Below are 19097 nucleotides of genomic sequence, written 5' to 3'. Positions count from 1 at the left end.
ATATTTAGGATAGTTAGCTCTTCTTGTTGAATTGATCCCTTTACCATTATGTACTGGCCTTCTTTGTCTCTTTTGATCTTTGTTGGTTTAAAGTCTGTTTTATCAGAGACTAGGATGGATTGCAACCCTTGCTTTTTGTTGTTGTTGTTTTACTTTTCATTTGCTTGGTAAATATTCCTCCATCCCTTTATTTTGAACCTATGTGTGTCTTTGCACGTGAGATGGGTCTCCTGAATACAGCACACTGATGGATGTTGACTATCAAATTTGCCAGTTTGTGTCTTTTAATTGGGGCGTTCAGCCCATTTACATTTAAGGTTAATATTGTCATGTGTGAATTTGATCCTGTCATCATGATGCTAGCTTGTTATTTTGCACATTAGTTGATGCAGTTTCTTTACAGTGTTGATGGTCTTTACAATTTGGTATGTTTTTGCAGTGGCTTGTACCAGTTTTTCCTTTCAATATTTAGTGCTTCCTTCAGGAGCTCTTATAAGGCAGGCCTGATGGTGACAGAATCCCTCAGCATTTGCTTGTCTGTAAAGGATTTTATTTCTCCTTCACTTGTGAAGCTTAGTTTGGCTGGATATGAAATTCTGGGTTGAAAATTCTTTTCTTTAAGAATGTTGAATATTGGCCCCCAGTCTCCTCTGGCTTGTAGGGTTTCTGCTGAGAGATCCACTGTTAGTCTGATGGGCTTCCCTTTATAGGTAACCTGACCCTTTTCTCTGGCTGCCCTTAACATTTTTTCCTTCATTTCAACCTTGGAGAATCTGACGATTATGTGTCTTGGGGTTGCTCTTCTTGAGGAGTATCTTTTTGGTGTTCTCTGTATTTCCTGAATTTGAATGTTGGCCTGTCTTGCTAGGTTGGGGAAGTTCTCCTGGATAATATCCTGAAGTGTGTTTTCCAACTTGGTTCCATTCTCCTCATCACTTTCAGGGACGCTAGTTAATCGTAGGTTTGGTCTTTTCGTATAGTCCCATATTTCTTGGAGGCTTTGTTCTTTCCTTTTTGTCTTCACACCATATTTCAGTAAGTTGATCATCAATCTCTGATATCCTTTCTTCCACTTGATCAATTCAGCTATTGATACTTGTGTATGCTTCACAAAGTTCACGTGCTGTGTTTTTCAGCTCCATCAGGTCATTTATATTCCTCTGTAAACTGGTTATTCTAGTTAGCAGTTCCTGTAATCTTTTATCAAGGTTCTTAGCTTCCTTGTATTCGGTTAGAACATGCTCCTTTAGCTCAGAGGAGTTGGTTATTACCCACCTTCTGAAGCCTACTTCTGTCAATTCGTCAATCTCGTTCTCCATCCAGTTTTGTGCTTGCTAAAGAGGGGTTGCGATCATTTGGATGAGAAGAAGCATTCTGTTTTTTGGAATTTTCCGCATTTTTGTGCAGGTTTTTCCTCATCTTCATGGATTTATCTACCTTTGATCTTTGAGGCTGATGACCTTTGGATGGGGCTTTTGTGTGGGAGGTCTTTATGTTGATGTTGATGTTATTGCTTTCTGTTTGTTAGTTTTTCTTTGAACATTCAGGCCTCTCTTCTGTAGGTCTGCTGCAGTCTGCTGGAGGTCCACTCTAGACCCTGTTTGTCTGGGTATCACCAGTGGAGGTTGCAGAACAGCAAAGAATGCTGCCTGCTCCTTCCTCTGGAAGCTTCCTCCCAGAGGGGCACTAGCCAGAGCACTCCTGTATGAGGTGTCTGTTGACCCCTGTTGGGAGATTTCTCCCAGTCAGGAGGCACGGGGATCAGGGACTCACTTGAGGAGGCAGTCTGTCCCTTAGCAGAGCAGGTGCACTGTGCTGGGAGAATCCCTCTTGTCAGGATCAGCTACTCTCTTCAGAGCCGGCAGGCAGGAATGATTAAATACACTGAAGCTGTGCCCACATCCGCCCCTTCCTGCAGGTGCTCTGTCCCAGGGAGATGGAGTTTTTTTTCTGTAAGTCCCTGACTGGGGCTGTTATCTTTCCTTCAGAGATGCCCTGCCCAGTGAGGAGGAATCTAGAGAAGCAGTCTGGCCACAGCTGTTTTGCCATGCCCAGCCCAGACCTCCTAGCCTCCTTAGCATTGTCAGGGGAAAACCGCCTATTAAAGTCTCAGTAATGGTGGACGCCCCTTCCCCCACTAAGCTCGAGCATCCCAGATCGACTTCAGACTGCTGTGCTGGCAGCGAGAATTTCAAGCCAGTGGTTCTTAGCTTGCTGGGCTCCGTGGGAGTAGGACCTGCTGAGCGAGACCACTTGGCTCCCTGGCTTCAGCCCCCTTTCCAGGGGAGTGAATGGTTCTGTCTCGCTGGGGTTCCAAGCACCACTGGGGTATGAAAAAATACTCCTACAGCTAGCTCAGTGTCTGTCGAAACAGCCGCCCAGTTTTGTGCTTGAAACCCAGGGCCCTGGTGGTGTAGGCACATAGGGAATCTCCTGATCTGCAGATTGCAAAAACCATGGGAAAAGCATAGTAACTCAGTGGGTAGCACAGTTCCTCATGGCTTCCCTTCACTCAGCCAGGGAGCTCCCCAGATCCTTGCACTTCCCGGGTGAAGTGACACCCCATCCTGCTTCTCACCCTCCATGGGTTGGACCCACTGCCTAACCAGTCCCTGTGAGATGAACTGGGTACCTCAGTTGGAAATGCAGAAATCACCCGCCTTCTGCATTGGTCTTGCTGGGAGCTGCAGACCAGAGCTGTTCCTATTCAGCCATCTTGGCCCCTCTTTTGTATTTTTTTGTTTGTTTGTTTGTTTTAATTTCATTTAGTTCTGCTCTGATCTTGGTTGTTTCTTCTGTTGGGTTAGGGTTTGGTTTGTTCTTGTTTCTCTTGTTCCTTGAGGTGTGACCTTAGATTGTCTATTTGTGCTCTTTCAGACTTTTTGATGTAGGCATTTAATGCTATGACCTTTCATCTTTGTTTTTTTTTTCACACTGCCTTTGCTGTATCCCCGAGATTTTGATAGGTTTTGTCACTATTATCATTGAGTTCAAAAAACTTTTAATTTCGTTCTTGATTTCATTGTTGACCCAATGATCATTCAGGAGCAGGTTATTTAATTTCCATGCATTTGCATGGTTTTGAGGGTTCCTTTTATTATTGATTTCCAATTTTATTCCACTGTGTTCAGAGAGAGTACTTGATATAACTTCAGTTTTCTTAAATTTATTGAGACTTGTTTTGTGGCCTATCATATGGTCTATCTTGGTAAATGTTCCATGTGCTGATGAATAGAATGTATATTCTGTAGTTCTTGGGTAGAATGTTCTGTAAATATCTGTTAGGTTCATTTGTTTTAGGGTATAGTTTAAGTCCATTGTTTCTTTGTTGACTTTCTGTCTTGATGACCTGTCTAGTGCTGTCAGTGGAGTGTTGAAGTCCCTCACTATTATTGTGTTGCTTTCTATCTCATTTCTTAGGTCTAGTAGTAATTATTTTATATATTTGGGAGCTCTAGTGTTAGGTGCATATATATTTAGGATTGTGATATTTTCCTGTTGGACAAGTCCTTTTATCATTATATAATGTCCCTCTTTGTGTTTTTAAGCTGCTGTTGCTTTAAAGTTTGTTTTGTCTGATATAAGAATACCTACTCCTGCTCATTTTTGGTGTCAATTTGCATGGAATATCTTTTTCCACTCCTTATTGTAAGTTTATGTGAATCCTTATGAGTTAGGTGAGTCTCTTGAAGACAGCAGATACTTGCTGGATGAATTCTTATCCGTTCTGTCATTCTGTATCTTTTAAGTGGAGCATTAAAGTTATTTACATTCAGTGTTACAATTGAGATGTGAAGTACTATTCTATTTATTATGGTAGTTGTTGCCAGAATACCTTGGGTTTTTTTTCATTTTGTTATTATTTTATAGGTCCTGTGAGATTTATGCCTTAAGAGGGTTTTATTTTGGTGCATTTTGATGATTTGTTTCAAAATTTAGAACTGCTTTTAGCAGTGCTTGTAGTGCTATCTTGGTAGTGGCTAATTCAGCATTTGTCTGAAAAAGACTATCTTTCTTTTATTTATAAAGCTTAGTTTCACTGGACACAAAATTCTTGGCTGATAATTGTTTTGTTTAAGGAGGTTAAAGATAGAACCCCAATCCCTTCTAGCTTTTAGGTTTTCTGCTGAGAAATCTGTTAATCTGATAAGTTTTCCTGTGTAGGTTACCTGATACTTTTTCCTCACAGCTCTTAAGATTCTTTCCTTTGTTTTGACTTTAGATAACCTGATGACTATGTGCCTACATGATGATCTTTTGTGATGAATTTCCCAGGTGTTCTTTCAGCTTCTTGTATTTGGATATCTAGATCTCTAGCAAGGTCAGGGAAGTTTTCCTTGATTATTTCCTCAACTATGCTTCCCAAAGTTTTAGATTTCTCTTCTTCCTTGGGAACACCAACTATTCTTAGAATCCATCATTTAACATAATCCCAAACTTCCTGGAGGCTTTGTTCATGTTTTAAATTCTTTTTTTCTTTGACTTGTCAGATTGGGTTAATTTGAAAGCCTTGTCTTCAAGCTCTGAATTCTTTCTTTTACTTATTCAACTATATTGCTGAGACCTCCCAGTGTATTTTGCATTTCTCTGTGTGTCCTTTATTTCCAGAAGTTTTGATTGTTTTTCACTTATGATATTTATTTCCCTGGAGATTTTTCCATTCATATCCTGTAACATTTTAAAATTTATTTGAGTTGGTATTCACCTTTCTCTTCTGCCTCCTTGAGTAGCTTAATAATTGTCCATCTGAATTCTTTTTCTGGCAATTCAGAGATTTCTTCCTGGTTTGGATCCATTGCTGGTGAGCTAGTGTGATATTTTAGGGATGTTAAAGAACCTTGTTTTGTTATATTACCAGAATTGTTTTTCTGGTTCCTTCTCATTTGGGTAGACTATGTCAGAGGGAAGATCTGAGGATCAAGGGCTGCTGTTCAGATTCTTTCATCCCACAGAGTGCTCCCTGGATGTGGGTATTCAGGGATGTGCCTTCCTGAAAGCCAAACTGCAGTGATTGTTATTTCTCTTCTGGATCTAGCCACTCAGCAGAGCTACTGAGCTCTGGGCTGGTGTCTGCAAAGAGTCCTGTGATGTGATCCATTTTCAGGTCTCTCAGCCATGGATACCAGCACGTGCTATGGTGGAGGTAGCAGGAGAGTGAAGCAGACTCTGTGAGGGTCCTTGGCTGTATTTTTGTTTATTGTGCTAATTTTATGTTGGTTGGCCTCCAGCCAGGAGGTGGTGCTTTCAGGAAAGAATCAGCTGTGGTAGTATAGGGAGGATACAAGCTTGCCCTAGGGTCACCTGGATAAGTTTCTCAGGTGGTGGTTGGGGCCATAGAGCCCTCAAGAGATTATATCCTTTGTCTTTGGCTACCAGGGCAGGTAGAGAAAGACCATCAGGTGGGGGCAGGGTTCAGTGTGTCTGAGCTGAGACTCTCCTTGGGCGGGGCTTGCTGTGCCTGCTGTGGGGGATGGGGGTGTGATTCTCAGGCCAATGCAGTTATATTCCCAGGGGGATTATGGCTGCCTCTCCTGCACCATTCAGGTTGCCAGGGAACTGGGGGGAAAGCTGGCAGTAATAGGCCTCACCTAGCTCCCACACAGCCCAAAAGGCCAGTCTCACTCCCACTGTGCCCCCCACAACAGCACTGAGTTTATTTCCAGGTAGTGGGTGAGCAGGGCTGAGGACTTGCCCCAGGATGCAGGCCTCCTCACTGGGAAAGCAAGCAGGACTTTCAGATTTTGTGGCTCCCAGCATGTCACAACTTCTGTACTGTGTTTGCATTCCTGGTTTGCCCTCTCACCCAGGTTCTGTCTAGGAAACTTCTTGTTTGGTTGAAATTGTTACAAAGTTCAGTTCACAACCTCTCCTTGTGGTTTTTCCCCAATTCCACTGGCAGCTCTCCCCAAGGACCCCTGTGAGACAAAGTCAGAAATAGCTTCCCCAGGGACTAAGAGTGGCCAGAGAGCTCTTCCCACTGCTTCCTCTACCCCTGTATTTCCCTCAGCTCTCTAAGTTCATCTAATCTCCATGTAAGGTCAATTACCTTGCTGGCTTACTTATTCACTCTCTTAATTGTGTCTTTCAGGGTCCAATTTATCAATCATTTTGAATGATTTGTACATTTTGTGTCCTATTAGCCTTTTGCTTTGGATTCTTCTAGATGTCTGTGTTTGTGTGTGTAATCAGTCTTCACCACTCTAGGAGTACAAATGATATATTAGTTAAATTAGTACCTTAACTACCACATCAGGCCCCATCACATTCTTTAGATGGGAAGGAGCCAATCAAAAGCTTACCTTTTTAGTCTTTGTTATTGTTCAAGGATGATTGGCAATGAGACTATCTTCTCCTTTCAGGTAAAACACAAGTACCAACTCACAGAATGACTTTAGTTCGCAATGACCCAACATCATTCCCTTTGGGCTATTATTGTAATCACTGAAGTAAAATTTAATGAGAAGATTTCAAACAAAAATTTAGGCAGAATAGTATAGTGAACCCTTATATACACATCATTGGCTTCAAAAATAATGATCTCGTGGCTAATCTTGTTTCATCTATATTGCCACACACTACTCATGACTGAGTTATTTTGAAGCAAATCCTATACATCATATCATTTCAACCATAAATAATTCAATATTTGTCTGTAAAAGATGAGGATTCTTTAAAAACAGGCATATGATCACTTTCAGCTAAAATATCAACAATTTATTACCATCATATATCCAATGTTCAAATTTCCAGTGGTTTCATAAATGTCATAATTTTTTAAACAGCTTTATTGAGATTTAATTCACATATAATTAACCCACTAAAAGTGTACAATTTAATGGCTTTTAGCATATTCATGGAGTTGTGCAACTCTCACCATAATCAATTTTAAAACATTTCTGTCACCCCCAAAAGAAACTATTTACCTATTTGCAGTCACCCCTCCCCAATTCCACCATCCTTTTAGTCCTAGACAACCACCAATCTACTTTCTGTCTCTATAGACCTACTCATTCTGGGCATTTCACATAAATGGAATCATACAACATATTATCCTTTCTGACTGACTTCTTTCACTCAATATAATATTTTCAAGGTTCATTTATGTTGTAGCATGGATCAGTACCGTACATCTTTTTTTTTTATTGCCAAATAATGTTCCATTGTATGAATGTGCCACATTTTATCTAGCCATTCACCAGTTGATGGGGACATTTGGGTGGTTTTCACTTTTTGGGTATTATGAGTAATGCTACTATAAACATTTGAATATAGGCGTTTATGTGAACATAAGCTTTCATTTCTTTCGAGTATTTTTTTCTTTTTTAGTATTATTACTATTTTTTTAAAATTATACTTTAAGTTCTAGGATACATGTGCAGAACGTGCAGGCTTGTTACATAGGTATATGGGTGCCATTGTGGTTTGCTGCACTTATCAACCCATCATCTACATTAGGTATTTCTCCTAATGCTATTCCTACCCTAACCCCCCACCCGCCGACAGGCTCAGGTGTGTGATGTTCCCCTCCCTGTGTCCGTGTGTTCTCATTTTTCAACTCCCACTTATGAGTGAGAACATGTGGTGTTTGGTTTTCTGTTCCTGTGTTAGTTTGCTGAGAATGATGGTTTCCAGCTTCATCCATGTCCCTGCAAAGGACATGAACTCATCCTTTTTTATGACTGCATAGTATTCCATGATATATTCTTGTCACATTTTCTTTGTCCAGTCTATCATTGATGAGCATTTGCGTTGGTTCCACGTCTTTGCTATAGTGAACAGTGCTGCAATAAACATACATGTTCATGTGTCTTTATAGTAGAATGATTTATAATCCTTTTGTATATACCCAGTAATGGGATTGCTGGGTCAAATGGATTTCTGGTTCTAGATCCATGAGGAATCGCCACACTGTCTTCCACAATGGTTGAACCGATTTTCAACAGTGTAAAACTGTTCCTATTTCTCCACATCCTCTCCAGCATCTGTTGTTTCCTGACTTTTTAATGATCGCCATTCTAACTGGCGTGAGATGGTATCTCATTGTGGTTTTGATTTTCATTTCTCTAACGACCAGTGATGATGAGCATTTTTTTCATGTTTGTTGACTGCATAAATGTCTTCTTTTGAGAAGTATCAGTTCATATCCTTTGCCAGCTTTTTGATGGGGTTGTTTTATTCTTGTAAATTTGTTTAAGTCCTCTGTAGATTCTGGATATTAACTCTTTGTCAGGTGGATAGATTGCAAAAATTTTCTCCCATTCTGTAGGTTGCCTGTTCACTCTGATGATGCTTTTGCTGTGCAGAAGCTCTTTAGTTTAATTAGATGCGATTTGTCAATTTTGGCTTTTGTTCCAATTGGTTTTGGTGTTTTAGTCATGAAGTCTTTGCCCATGCCTATGTCCTGAATGGTATTGCCTAGCTTTTCTTCTAGGATTTTTATGGTTTTAGGTGTTATATTTAAGTCTTTAATCCATCTTGAGTTAATTTTTGTGTAAGGTGTAAGGAAGGGGCCCAGTTTCTGTTTTCTGCATATGGCTAACCAGTTTTCCCACCACCATTTATTAAATAGGGAATCCTTTTCCCATTGCTTGTTTTTGTCAGGTTTGTAGAAGATCAGATGGTTGTAGATGTGTGGTGTTATTTTTGAGGCCTCTGTTCTGTTCCATTGGTCTGTATATCTGTTTTGGTACCAGTACTATGCTGTTTTGGTTACTGTAGCCTTGTAGTATAGTTTGAAGTCAGATAGCATGATGCCTCAAGCTTTGTTCTTTTTGCTTAGATTGTCTTGGGTATATGGGCTCTTTTTTCGTTCCTATGAAATTTAAAGTAGTTTTCTCTAACTCTGTGAAGAAGATCATTGGTAGCTTGATGGGATAGCATTGAATCTAAAAATTACTTTGGACAGTATGGCCATTTTCACGATATTGATTCTTCCTATCCATGAGCATGGAATGTTTTTCCATTTGTTTGTGTCCTCTCTTATTTCCTTGAGCAGTAGTTTGTAGTTCTCCTTGAAAAGGTCCTTTACATCCCTTGTAAGTTGTATTGCTAGGTATTTTTTTCTCTCTGTAGCAACTGTGAACGGGAGTTTGCTCATGATTTGGCTCTCTGTCTATTATTGGTGTATGGGAATGCTTGTGATTTTTGCACATTGATTTTGTATCCTGAGACTTCGCTGAGGTTGCTTATCAGCTTAAGGAGATTCTGGGCTGAGACAACGGGGTTTTCTAAATATACAATCATGTCATCTGCAAACAGAGACAATTTTACTTCCTCTCTTCCTATTTCAATACCCTTTATTCTTTCTCTTGGCTGATTGCCCTGGTCAGAACTTCTAATACTATGTTGAATAGGATTGGTGAGAGAGGGCATCCTTCTGTTGTGCCAGTTTTCAAAGGGAATGCTTCCAGTTTTTTCCTATTCAGTATAATATTGGCTGTGGTTTGTCATAAATAGCTCTTATTATTTTGAGATACATTCTATCAATACCTAGTTTATTGAGAGTTTTTAGCATGAAAGGATGTTGAATTTTATTGAAGGCCTTTTCTGCATCTATTGAGATAATCATGTGATTTTTGTCATTGGTTCTGTTTATGTGATGGATTACATTTATTGATTTGCATATGTTGAACAAGCCTTGCATCCCCGGGATGAAGCTGACTTGATCACGGTGGATAAGCTTTTTGATGTGCTTCTGGATTCGGTTTGCCAGCATTTTATTGAGGATTTTCACATTAATGTTCTTCAGGGATATCCTTGAGTACCTAATTTTTAAAAGTTGCTTTGAGTTAGAATCTAAATAAGGTCTGCATTATAATTAATTGATAGTGTTTAAGTATTTTATAGGTTATCTTTCCTTTTTTGAAATTATTTATTTGTTGCAGAAACTAGGTCATTTGTCCTGAAGAGCTTCCCATAGCTTGGATTTTCCCACGTATGATGAATTTAACATGTTCTTTTGTCATTGTTGCCATCGTCACTGTTCCTCCTCCTCTTCTTCCTTCTTCTTCCCTCCTCTCCATCCGTCCCACTTTCTCTCTGTTTAACAAGAATACTTTATTGGAGGCATTTTGTTCTTCTATCAGAATGTGTGTTATGTCTTGTAGTCTCTTTTTTCTGTGATGTTAGCAGGTGTTGATAGTCAATGCCTACATTTATTAATTCTCTGTATGTTGCAAAATGGATGATATACTTTTCTCCTAGGGTGTTTATAGTTTTGGGTTTTACATTGAAGTCTTTAATCCATCTTGAGTTAATTTTTGTATAAGGTATAAATAAGGGGTCCAGTTTCAGTTTTCTGCATGTTGCTAGCTAGTTCTCCCAGCACTATTTATTAAATAGGGAATCCTTTCCTCACTGCTTGTTCTTGTCAGATTTGTCAAAGATCAGATGGTTGTAGGTGTGTGGTCTTAGTTTTTGAGTTCTCTGTTCTGTTCCATTGGTCTATGTGTCTGTTTTTGTACCACTACCGTGGTGTTTTGGTTCCCATAGCCTTGTAGTATTGTTTGAAGTCAGGTAGTGTGATGCCTCCAGGTTTATTCTTTTTGCTTAGGACTGTCTTGGCTTTACTGGCTCTTCTTGGTTCCACATGAAATTTTAAGTAGTTTTTTCTTTTTTCTAATTCTGCAAAGAGTCACTGGTAGCTTCATGGGAATTGCATTGAATCTAAAAATTACTTTGGGCAGTATGGCCATTTTTGTGATATTGATTGATTCTTCCTATCCATGAGCATGAAATGTTTTTCCATTTGTTTGTGTCCTCTCTGAATTCCTTGAGCAGTGGTTTGTAATTCTCTTTGTAGAGATCTTTCACCTCCCTAGTTAGCTGTATTCCTAGGTATTTTATTCTTTTTGTGGCAATTGTGAATGGGAGTTCATTCCTGATTTGGGTCTCTGCCTGCCTGTTGTTGGTGTGCGGGACTGCTAGTGATTTTTGCACATTGATTTTGTATCCCGAGACTTTGCTGTAGTTGTTTATCAGCTTAAAAAGCTTTTGGGCTGAGATGATGGGGTCTTCTAGCTATAGGATCATGTCATCTGCAAACAAAGATAGTTTGATTTCCTCTCTTCCTATTTGAATACCTTTTATTTCTTTCTCTTGCCTCATTGCCCTGGCCAGAACTTTCAATACTATGTTGAATAGGAGTGGAGAGAGAGTGCATCCTTGTCTTGTGCCAGTTCTCAAGAGGAATGCTTCCAGTTTTGGCCCATTCAGTATGATATTGGCTGTGGGTTTGTCATAGATGGGTCTTATCATTTTGATGTCTGTTCCTCCAGTAGCTAATTTATTGAGAGTTTTTAACATGAAGGAATATTGATTTCTATTGAAGGCCTTTCCACATCTATTGAGATAATCATGAGTATTTTGTCTTTAGTTCTGTTTATGTGATGAATCACACTTATTGATTTGCATATGTTGGGCCAACCTTGCCTCTAGGGGATGAAGCCTACTTGATTATGGTAAATAAGCTTTTTGATGTGCTGCTGTATTCAGTTTGCCAATATTTAGTTGAGGATTTTTGCATTGATGTTAATCAAAGATATTGGCCTGAAATTTTCTTTTTTTATTGTATCTCTGACAGGTTTTGGTATCAGGATGATGCTGGCCTCATAAAATGAGTTATGGAGGAGTCCCTGCTTTTCAATCCTTTGGAATATTTTCAATAGCAGTGGTACCAGCTCTTCTTTGCCCTTCTGTTATAATTCAGCTGTGAATCTATTTGATCCTGGGCCTTTTTTTTTTTTCGGTTGGTAGGCTATTTATTACTGCCTCAATTTCAGAACTCATTATTGGTCTATTCAGGGATTCAGTTTCTTCCTGGTTCAGTCTTGGGAGTATGTATCTCTGCAGAAATTTATCCATTTCTTCTAGATTTTCTAGTTTATGTTCATAGAGGTGTTTATAGTTTTCTCTGATGATTGTTTATATTTCTGTGGGGTCAGGGTGATAACCCCCTTATCATTTCTAATTGTGTTTATTTGATTCTTCTCTTTCTTCTTTATTAGTCTAGCTAGTGGTCTATCTATTTTATTAAGTTTTCTTTTCTTTTCTTTTTTTTTAACAATTAATTTATTTATTTAGGGCGAGGCAGGGAAGCAGGTAGGGAGGGCAGGGGCAACCTCTCTTCCTCACAGGCACTAGGCCTTGTTTCTCTCCCAGATAAGCTAAGGTCGTCAGGGGCTGAGGGGAGTGAGGCAGGGAGGATGCATGGGGTCTGTGGGAACCAGAGAGAAGCTGGAGTCAGAGGTAGGAGCTGGGGCTGTGTGGGGGTGAAAGGTGAGGCAAGGTCAAAGGTGAACTGCAGCTTGGAGGGAAGGGTCCAATGTAAACCAGGACTTACAGGTGTAGAGGTAAAATGGGGTTCGTAGGGGGTGAAAGAGAAGTTGGGATCAGAGGGGATTCATGGGTGAAAGAGAAGTTGGGGTCAGAGGTAGGAGTTGGGGCTCAGGTGGGGAGTTAAAGGTGAGGCAAGGTCAGAGGTGAAGGGCAGCTCAGAGGGAGGGGTCAAACGTAAACCAGGACTTATAGGTCTAGACGTAAAATGGGATTCATGGGGGGCAGAGTTCAAAGGTGAAGCAGAGGTCGGGGTGAAGGAGGGCCCATAAAGTTAAAGGAGCGGTTTCTGGAGTCAGAAGGAGTGAAGCGGGGCTCCTCCTGGGAATGTCAAGGTTGGAAGAGCTCAAGGGAGTCAAAGATAAATTAGGGCTCAAGGATCAAAGGGGAGTCAGGGTCGGAGATGAAGTAGCCAGAGGTAAAGCGAGCTCCAAAGGTATTGTTAGGGTCAGGGCAAAGTCTTAGGGTCAGGGGTGAGTCAGGCTTGGAGGGAAAGCAGGGCTCTAGGGGTCAGAGATGGAGGGTCCTAGGGGATCAAAGGTCAGAAGCCTCGAGGGGACAGATGGGAAGCGATGGGAGCAACCTAGGCGACCTTCTCCTCGGCCCCCTCCTCGAACTTGCCCTCCTCGGCTGTGGTGTCCTGGTACTGCTGGTACTCAGATACCAGGTCATTCATGTTGCTCTCAGCCTCAGTGAACTCCATCTCATCCATGCCCTCGCCTGTGTACCAGTGCAGGAACGCCTTGGGCCAGAACATGGCTTTGAACTGCTTGGAGATGCGCTTGAACAGCTCCTGGAAGGCCATGCTACTGCCGATGAAGGTCACAGCCATCTTCAGGCCACGGGGCGGGATGTTGCACACGGCTGTCTTCAAGTTGTTGGGGATCCACTCCACGAAGTAGCTGCTGTTCTTGCTCTGCACGCTCAGCATCTGCTTGTCCACCTTCATGGACACGCAGCCCCGGAACACGGCAGCCACAGTCAGGTAGTAGTTGTGGTGCGGGTTGCACATGGCCATCATGTTCTTGGTGTCGAACATCTGCTGGGTGAGCTCAGGCACTGTCAGGGCCCGGTACTGCTGGCTGCCCCGGCTGGTCAGGGGCGTGAAGCCGGGCATGAAGAAGTGCAGGTAAGGAAAGAGGACCATGTTGATGGCCAGCTTGTGCAGGCTGGTGTTCAGCTGGCCCAGGAAGCACAGGCAGGTGGTGACTCTGCTCGTGGTGGCCGACACCAGGTGGTTGAGGTCCTTGTAGGCGGGGGTGGTCAGCTTGAGGGTGCAGAAGCAGATGTCATAGAGTGCCTCATTGTCAATGCAGTAGGTCTCATCCATATTCTCCACCAGCTGGTGCACGGACAGCGTGGCATTGTAGGGCTCCACCACCATGTCTGACACTTTGGGTGAGAGCACCACGCTGAAGGTGTTCATAATGTGGTCTGGGAACTCCTTGTGGATCTTACTGATGAGCAGAGTGCCCATCCCAGACCCCATGCCACCCCCCAGCGAGTGGGTCAGCTGGAAGCCTTGAAGGCAGTCGCAGCTCTTGGCCTCCTTCTGGACCACATCCAGGACAGCGTTCACCAGCTCCATGCACTCCATGTAGTGCCCCTTCACCCAGTTGTTGCCAGCTCCAGATTGGCCAAACATGAAGTTGTCTGGCTGAAAGATCTGACCGAAGGGGCTGGAAAGGACAGAGTCCATGGTGCCGGGTTCCAGGTCCACCAGCACTGCTCTGGGAGCATAATTTCCTCCTCTGGCCTCGTTGTAGTATACGTTGATCCTCTCCAGTTGCAGGTCACTGTCCCCATAGTATGTGCCTGTGGGGTGATGCCATGTTCATCACTGATAACCTTCCAAAACTTGGCCTGGATCTGGTTACCACACTGGCCAGTCTGCAGGTGCACGATCTCCCTCATGGTGGTGGCGCTGAGGGTGGATGTGGCAGCAGTGGTGTGAGTGTGGGGAGCTGTGGCGGCAGTGTGGGTGGAAGATGCTGTGGAGATGGCAGAGCGCTATTAATTTTTTCAAAAAAAAAAAAAAGCTCCTAGATGTGTTGGTTTTTTGAAGGGTTTTTCATGTCTCTATCTTCTTTAGTTCTGCTCTGATCTTGGTTATTTTTTGTCTCTGCTAACTTTGGGGTTTGTTGCTCTTGGTTCTCTAGCTCTTTTAGTTAAGATGTTAAGTTCTTAACTTGAGATCTGTCTAGATTTTTGATGTGAGCATTTAGTGCTGTAAATTTCCCTCTTAATATTGAATTAGTTGTTTCCCAGAGATTCTGGTACATTGTCATTTTGTTCTCATTAGTTTCAAATAACTTCTTGATTTCTGTCTTAATTTCATTACTTACCCAAGAGTCATTCAAGAGCAAGTAATTCAATTTCCATGTGGTTGTGTGATTTTTAGTGAATTTCTTAATCTTGACTTCTAGTTTGATTGTGGTGTGGTCTGAAAGACTGTTTCTTATGATTTCAGTTTTTTTTTTTTTACATTTGCTGAGTAATGTTTTACTTTCAATTATGTGATCAGTTTCAGAGTAAGTGCCATGTGGTGAGGAGAAGAATGTATATTTTGTCATTTTGGGTGGAGAGTTCTGTAGATATTTATCAGGTCTACTTGATCCAGAGCTGAGATCAGGTCCTGAATATCTTTATGTTAATTTTCTGTCTTGATGATGTGTCTACTATTGACAGTGGGGTGTGAAGTCTCCCACTATGATTGTGTGGGAGTCTAAGTCTCTAAGAACTTGCTTTATGAGTCTGAGTGCTCCTGGATTGGGTGAATTTATGTTTATGACAGTTATGTCTTCTTGTTGAATTGAACCCTTTACCATTATGTAATACCCTTCTTTGTCTTTTTTTTTTTTTTTTTTGAGATGGAGTTTCACTCTTGTTGCCCAGGCTGGAGTACAATGGCATGATCTCAGCTTACTGCAACCTCTGCCTCCCGGGTTCAAGTGATTCTCCTGCCTCAGCCTCCCGAGTAACAGGGATTACAGGCATGTGCCACCACACCTGGCTAATTTTGTATTTTTAGTAGAGACAGTGTTTCTCCTTGTTAGTCAGGCTGGTCTCGAACTCCTGACCTCAGGTGATCCGCCTGCCTTGGCCTCCCAAAGTGCTGAGATTACAGGCGTGAGTCATGTGCCTGGCCTTCTTTGTCTTTTTTGATCTTTGTTGATTTAAATTCTAGTTTGTCAGAAACTAGGATTGCAACTCCTGCTTATTTCTGTTTTCCATTTGCTTGGGAAATTTTCCTCTATCCCTTTATTTTGAGTCCATGTGTGTCTTTACATGTGAGATGGGTCTCTTAAAGACAGCATACTGATGGGTCTTGGCTCTATTTTCAATTAGTTTCTTTGCAGGAATCTATTCAAGCTCTTTATCCACGTTTTAAGGACAGTTTTATTTAAAACTAGATAGTATAATTTAAAATCCTCTTATGAGTTGCAGATAAACAACAATTTATGGCAATCTTCTGAAAGATGGTGAAGAGGTGAGACTGCCACTGAAACCCACTCTATTTTGTGGAATTCTCACTCTTCTCTCTGGAGACCTCATGACTGTGATATATGAACTGAGAGAGGGCAGCACTGTCAAAACATACATGGAAGAGAATTTAATAAAAGAGAGTTCCATGTACCTATCATCCTGAATTCACATATGTTAATAATTTATGATACTTGCTTTGAATCATTTTATTTATTAAATAAATAAAATATAGATAGAGGTCAAGTCTAATTTGTACTTCTTCCTAATCATTCTCTTCATTCTCAGAAGAACCATATCCTGAAGTTGGTGGACATTCTTCTCATTCATTTTCATGTATTTAATTTTACTACATATATATATACATAGACAAAAATCTAGTATCATTAATGAGTATCTTTTGACTTTATATAAAAGTTTAAAAATGTATATAAATCTATCATTCTTTACAGAGAATTTGACAACTTCCTCACCATTATGTTTGTCAGATTCACCCATGTTAATACTTGTAAGTCTTCTTTCAACAGTACATATTACCTTTTATGAATACATACATTTTACCTATTCATTCACCTCTTCTTGAATATTTACATTGTTTTCATCTTTTCATTGTTTCAAACAAAGCTGCCACAAACATGTTTTCCTGAGCATATGAGTTTTTCTTTCTTTTTTTTTTTTGTTTGAGACAGAGTCTCGCTCTGTCACCCAGGTTGGAGTGAAGTAGCGCATGATCTTGGCTCACTGCAACCTCTGCCTCCTGAGCACAAGTGATCCTACTGCCTCAGCCTCCTGAGTAGCTGGGATTACAAGTGGGTGACACCATGCCTGGCTAATTTTTGTATTTTTAGTAGAGACGGGGTATCGTCATGTTGGCCAGGCTGGTCTCGAACTCCTGACTTTAAGTGATCTGCCAGCCTTCGCCTCCCAAATTGTTGGGATTATAGGTGTAAGCCACTGTGCCCGGGCCTGAGTTTTTCTAGAGCAGTAGTTCTCCAACTGTTTAATTTTACTCTTAAAAATTATTGAGGACCCCAAAGAACCTTTGTTTATCTGAGTAAAATATATTATTATTTACTGTATTAGAAATTAAAATGGAAATTAAAAATATTTAATTATGTATTCATTTAAAAGTGATAATACATCAATTACATGTTAGCACAAATTATTTTATGAAAATAACTATATTTTTCAAAACAAAAACATTTAGTGAGAAAAGTAACATGGGCTTTTATTTTTTGCAAATCTCTTTGATTTCTGTCTTAGTAGAAAAGAGCTGGATTCTCTTATCTGTTTCTGCATTCACTCTTCTGTGATATATTGTTCTGGGTGAAATATAGAAAGTCCTATCTCACATATATATGTAGTTGGAAAAGACAGGAGTTTTAAAGTAGTCTATGCAGATAACTGTGGATGGTTTTTGATATACTAAAATTGGACATTTGGAAGTTTCTTGAAGGTTAGTTCCAAAATGCAAACTGAAACTGTATCAATGAACTGCTTGTGTTTTTATACATGAAAAATCCATTTGCCTATCCTCACCTGGAATGGAATTTTTACCTATGCATGATTTTGTAGCATCATGCATTGATTATTTTAAAAATATTGCTTCACTGAGTTATGCAGACCTTTCAAAATATTGACATATTTCATGATACAATATTAAAAATATCACATTTGTTACTATCACCATTGATCTTATCAGGAAAGTATGTTTCAGAAAGCTGTGCAGCTTATGGTTGCAGACACAAGTTTTCTTTCCTTTTTTTGTAAGTTTCAAATATTTATTAATGAGAGTAACCTCCTACACAACACATCAACATGATTTCATGCTTTTGGAGGATAAAAATTTCCTAGTTAAGTGGAAAATTGGAGATGGCTTCTGGAGGACCTTCATTCTAAAGCAGTTTTACAAGACCTTCTTTCTTTGGTTTGCTGTAATCCACATTAACTGAGTAGAACTTGTATTGATCATTGGGACCCAGTTTGTTCCAGGGCTCTGGGTTATTCTTTCTGTTCCAAGTAACATCTGGATTGAACAATGCTGGATGCAAGACATACAGTGCTGCTCTAGTACCTCCATCTCCAATAAACTCAAAGAGGAGAATCATGCTCAGATACTTCTTGGCTTGATTGAGGATCTGGTAGAGCATGTTTGCAGCAGTGGCCTCTGATTCAAAAGGAGAGAACAAGCCTAGTTATCAGACTCTGAAGTAAGTAGTATCTACTACAAGTTTTCTAAAACTCTAATTTTTACACAAAAACTTGAATTTGTAATTCACAAATAATGCTGTCAGTTGTTTTCCTTGAAGTGACAACCTCACTTTGTTAATTTTAGAGAAACATCTGCCCAAAACCCAAGTCTGAATAACCAAAGTTTGTCTGTCAGTAATTCTTTTAACTACAAATGGTGTTTCATGAAGAGTTGCTTTTAAATTGCACAAGTGTTTGTCTTTGAGGCAGTGATTATACTTCAAGATGTAGCAGAAGTGCTTTATGCATATTTTCCATTTGTCATACAAAATATTTAAAAACTGTATTCTCAAGGGTCAATATTTATAACATCAATACTTTTCACTGCTCCATGTAAGACAAGTGCAACTGACGTTTTTAATAAAACAGCGTATGGTGGTAACAAACACAATGCCTACTAGTACTATTTTGTGGCACTGCTTCAATTTATACTAAGGCACCAGTAGTCTTACACACTGTATTCGTTTCCTAGGGCTGCTGTTACAAACTACCACAAATTTGGTTGCTTGAAACAACAGGCATTTATTCTTCTTTAGTTCTGTAGGTCAGAAGTCTGAAATGAGTTTCACTGGGCAGAAATCAAGCTATCAGCAGGGCCCAGTCTTTCCAGAGACTCTAGGGGACAGTCTGTTTCCTTGCCTTTTCCAGCATCTGAAGCTGAATTTCTTACATTCCTTGGCTCATAATCCCTCCATCTTCAGTCAGCAGCATAGCATCTTGCTTTAGCCATTATGTTGTCTTCTGTTCAAATCTCCCTCTGCCTGTGCTGTGACCATCCTGAAGAAAAAGAATGGATACCCACCTAAAAATTGGTTTGGATGTCAGGACTGATGATGCCACACACATACCAAGAGGGTATGAAAAGATTTATTGCTTACATAATTGAAGCTTTTCTGGGGAGAGCAGGGCAGCCCTCCCAAGCAGATTTGAAAGGGACTTGAGAGCCAGGAAAAGAAACTAGCTTGAATATTTTAAATTGTGATTAGGGAATGGGGAAAACTTTCAATGTAAAGGGCTAGATAGTAAAAATT

The 19097-nt window shown here is 40.5% G+C and overlaps 2 pseudogenes across 1 annotated transcript; both read right to left on the bottom strand.

Moving 5' to 3' along the window:
- Positions 1 to 12059: 12059 nt before the first annotated feature.
- LOC112616310 lies at positions 12060 to 14334 on the bottom strand (annotated as a pseudogene). Its single transcript, XR_003117611.1, has one exon. The product of XR_003117611.1 is annotated as a tubulin beta-4A chain-like (transcript).
- A 3377-nt stretch (positions 14335 to 17711) lies between these two features.
- Positions 17712 to 17966, bottom strand: LOC112615258 (annotated as a pseudogene).
- Between the last annotated feature and the right edge of the window lie 1131 nt (positions 17967 to 19097).

The sequence above is a fragment of the Theropithecus gelada genome, chromosome X, assembly GCF_003255815.1.
Source record: "Theropithecus gelada isolate Dixy chromosome X, Tgel_1.0, whole genome shotgun sequence".
In the NCBI taxonomy this organism is placed as follows: Eukaryota; Metazoa; Chordata; class Mammalia; order Primates; family Cercopithecidae; genus Theropithecus; species Theropithecus gelada.
Note: the sequence above shows the minus strand (reverse complement) of the source record. Positions and strands in the feature narration are given on the sequence as shown.